The sequence below is a fragment of the Mastomys coucha genome, unplaced genomic scaffold (genome assembly GCF_008632895.1).
Source record: "Mastomys coucha isolate ucsf_1 unplaced genomic scaffold, UCSF_Mcou_1 pScaffold15, whole genome shotgun sequence".
In the NCBI taxonomy this organism is placed as follows: domain Eukaryota; kingdom Metazoa; phylum Chordata; class Mammalia; order Rodentia; family Muridae; genus Mastomys; species Mastomys coucha.
Genome location: NW_022196897.1, coordinates 118,531,962 through 118,536,192, shown reverse-complemented (window position 1 = coordinate 118,536,192; position 4,231 = coordinate 118,531,962). Strand labels below are relative to the sequence as shown.

Genomic DNA, 4,231 nt, shown 5'->3' with positions numbered 1-4,231 from the left:
CAAAAACCCAAAGATTCGACTTTAAATTTCAGAATATTTTCGATTTAAGAAGTTAATGTCATATTCACCTCACTGGTACACATACCCGAGGTCTGAGGCATGATGCATAAAGTTTCCCAAGGAGAGGCTGCCACCCAACCTTCTACTCATTTCCAGTTGAAGAACTATTGTTTTCTTAACCACTATATCTCCAGCACCCTGCCCCAGGCCTGGCGCAGTAAGCATTCAACTAAATATGTGCTGTACAGGGGGGAGTCGGGCTGTGGTAATTACCCAAAGTCTCCCAAACTTCCTGGGCGGGCAGCTGTCTGGAGAAGACATCCAACAGGAAACTAACAGATAGATGACTTGGAGCTTGAACTGAGCAGTGGGGGCTTCCTCCTGCAATGCCTCACCTTTTTTGGAGGACTGACATCACCCTCTTACTCAGAGGTGAATTGCTTGCCACCTGTCTATGGGGGGTGGGGGGGACTTGCTCCAAAACTCTTGAGACAGGAAGGGATTCTCCCTGGCCCCGGGTATCAGTGACAAATCTACCTAAAGGGCAGGAAAAACGACTGGGCCTTGGGTCCTGAGCCAGTACCGGAGGACTTCAGGGTACCCAGAACCATGGAAGCGTCCAGGAAAAGCCATATAAAAGTGGAGGCGGGAGGGGTAGGGTGTGTTCCAAGCTACTTGGCTCCTGCCTGGAGCAGCCCTGCGGCTCCCTTCAACCCTTATTGTATCTGCAGCCTTCTACTCCGAGCGAGAGCAAGACCTAGCAGGCTGGGCTGGACGTGCCCCCGCCTGCCCGCCGCGCTAGCCTGCGCCGCGACGCTGGGGCCGGCCCGGGACGCTGACCGTGCTTGGGAGCTGGGCGGAGGGCTCCAGGAGTTTGTACTGGCTGTCGCGAGGTCCCCACAACGTCACTCGACCCGCTGTACCCTTGTGCGGTCCCGCGAGACCCTTGCTCGCCCAAGGCGGACTCTGGGGACACAGCTATCCACGTGCGGGCTGCAGACTGGACGCCGCGGGCTCCATAGCAGGTGAGCTCTCCCGCTACGGAGCGGGGATCGCCAGGCTGGAACCCGCACCCGGGGACTTGGGACCCCCGTCCCCTTTTCTTTTCTGCAGCTCTGTGCAGTTAGTTAAATGGTTGTTGAATTGAAATAATTTTGTCTGGGAGGTGATCACCTTCTCGGGCCCAGGAATCTGGCTGTGCACAGGAACACTTCTGTTCAGCGCGGGCCGCTTTCGTTAGTGGGCAGAGGGCAGGTGGCTGGGCACCTAGGACCCTGCGACGCCCTCCAAAACCTAGCGCCCGGATTATATTCCGGGTTTTCCTCCCTCTTTTTTTCTTCCCTACCTTCTCTTTGAACCGGGGCGGAGCGACCTTCACCAGGGAAGGTAAATTCCAAGGTGCCTTTTTGCCTCCTATTTTGGTCTTCCACCCGGCTGAAGTTTGCTCCACAAGTAACAACTTGTTAAAGATGAGAACCTCAGGCCAAATTGAAGGCGCGGAGAGATAGGAAAGGAATGTGGGAAAACCAGATCGTCTTCATTTTAGGAGAGATTTTCATTGTAAGGGATCTGTTCATTTTCTGTACAAATGAGTTAATCACTCCAATCAGGAAAACTAAGGACCCTGTGTCCTTTGTTTTAAAATTGGCCCTGAAGGCCCAGAAAATGAGCAAAAATAATCATCTTTTTAAAAAAATAAAGTTAGTTATTTATGTGCAAAACACTATTTGAATCTCAGCCTCAAAAAAGAGAGAGAGAGAGAGTGAGAGAGAGAGGAAAGGAAAGAAAAAGAAAAAAAAATTGGAGATTGCAAGGCTCTTCTACGTCAGGACGTTCTTTATTGACTCTTCACTGCTGATCTGTTTGTAGAAATAATAGGCGTTGTTAAAAGCTAGAATTCATTTGTGTGTTGAGTTTTCTTTCCTGTTGTTTTGAAATCGCCAAGGATGTTTCTCGGAGTTTAGAGTAAACGGGGAGGATTCCTGTTTGGGTTCCCCCACCGAATTTAATGTGATTTACAGCAAGTATCCTACTTTCCATTAACCCCAGTTTCCTCGTTTTAAATGGGTGTTGGTGAGAGTGAAGGAGCTGATGCTCAATGCAGAAATGCTTCAGGCTGATGAGGGGACCGCAAACGGTCGCCCAGAGGGCCTCTGTGTTTAGAGGACCTCCATTGCATCCTTGCACTGCACCTTGGGATACCTCTGGTTATATAGCACTCCTGAGCTCTTGAATTTTATTCAAACACCTTAAATCTGTTCTAGCCACGTTCAGATGTGCAGTAATCGATCATTGGATTTGTGGTAGCTAATTATCTAGTGTGTTTTTGAAATTCACTTAGGGCTTACAGATCCACCATCCACCGTCGGAGATGAACACGTGGCGTGACTTGGGTGGTTTAATTATCCGTTGTTATGAAGGCAGCGCCCTTCACACACCATTGCCATCCCAGCTTCAGACGGGTCTGTAGGTTGACTCAGGGACTGAGTCCCGCATCTCCTTTTTCACTTGCCTGTTATGACCCAGAGTGTGAGCCACAGAAGGTAGCTGGGTCTCAGAGTATGAGACTGGGTGTCAGGGTCAAAAGTTCTGTCTTGGTGTTTGTAACTCTTGTATCAAGTTACCAGAGTAAGAGCCAAGATCTTAAGCTCTACTAAATACAAAACAAACAAACAAACAAAACCACTATACATTTATGTTCATTTAAGAAAATATTAGTAGTGGTATATTATTTTGAAATATACAGTTAATACGTTTGGAGTAATTTAAAATTTATATTGAGGAAAAACGTTTGTATTTTCAGTATTGCCGTAGACAAACATCTACATTAGACTGTTAAATCGATTGTTGTTTTATATCAAACAACTTTTATAATACTCACTTTTATTGTTATAATATTTTATAAATTTTAAAGAATATGATAAAAATATTGTAGGAATTGAAAGGGGGACTCTGAGAGGAGTTGGGGTACAAAAGGAAAACAAGAATGTGATTTAATTCGATTTGCTTAAAATATGTTTTTAAATGTTAACAAATTCAGATAAATTGAAATCATGTAACTTTCCTCATCATATTGCAATAAAACTTTAAAAAAAAAAAAAAAAGAAGTGCTGTCTTGGGAATATTAGCGCAGTAGGTCCCTCAAGATAGACCTTATGAAGCCTGGGCTTCTTCTCATAAGCTTCCTGCATAGGGACATGAAAAGGATTCCTTGTAGTCCTTTAAGTGCCTTTATTTAAAATCTTTTTAAAAGCCCAAATTAGCAGTATCATTTGAGCCAACATCTCAAGTTTTGTTGAAGTTCTGTCTGCTTTGGATTCTGATTTTCCCAAAACTAAGAGTCATAACAGTCTAGGTTATATTTGGGTTTTTTTTTTTTTTTGCCTTTTAGCACCTCCCGTTAGGAGAAAACTATGGGTTTGAACTTCCTGCTCTATCTTAAAGACTAAATTTTGGCCTGTTACTCATGTTTGGTTTTTTGTTGGTTGGTTGGTTGGTTGGGTTCTTGTTGTTGTTATTTTTTGTTTGGTTTTTGTTTTTTATCTTTTGCCAACGACATATCTAAAACCTTTGTGGAGCCAAGAGTGGTGGCACACACCTGCCATGCCAGCCCTTGGGAGGCTGAGGCAAGAGGATTGCAAGGTGGAGGCCACAGAGTGACCTTGTCTCTAACAAAAAATCTTATCATGTGCTTTAAAAGAGTGACTTCCTTTAGGTGGGAGCTATATGGCTCAGTGCTAAGATCATTTGACTAGAATGCACAAGGCCCTGGGTTAGACACCATAACACTATAGAAATAAAACAGTAGCTTAAATAATCAAACACACATACACAATAATTATTATTGTCATGTACCTATGCCATCATACACATTAAGGTAAGATAATGATTGATATGCAGTTATCTTGCTGAGTTTTTATTTTAGGGTTCTCCTATAGAAGATACCAATATTACTAGGAAGAATATAGTAGCTCTGATCTATGAGAGATACTAAAGAGAGGATTTCAGTGGGAAATGGTTTGAGTGGAAAGCTTCTTATAACTGAGTGGACTGAAGTATATTTTGCATACTACAAAATGTGTTGAGCTGTTTCATTAAAATCTGTACATTTTATCACACACAAGCTATACTTCAGTAAATATGGAAGTTTCTTCAAGATCTCATGGAAGGTTGCCATGGTTATTGTGTTTTGTCAAAATAGTTCATAGAAAATCAAGAAAAACTAGTAGAA

At 43.5% G+C, this 4,231-nt stretch overlaps 1 protein-coding gene across 1 annotated transcript in view; it reads left to right on the top strand.

Annotated features, from left to right (window-relative positions):
* The first annotated feature begins 489 nt into the window (after window positions 1–489).
* Fermt1 (fermitin family member 1) overlaps window positions 490–4,231 on the top strand; it is a 46,719-nt gene continuing 42,977 nt past the window's right edge. Inside the window, exon 1 of the mRNA XM_031372009.1 lies at window positions 490–1,025. The gene's annotated coding sequence lies outside the window, so the exon portion shown is untranslated. The remainder of the gene's footprint in view (window positions 1,026–4,231) is intronic.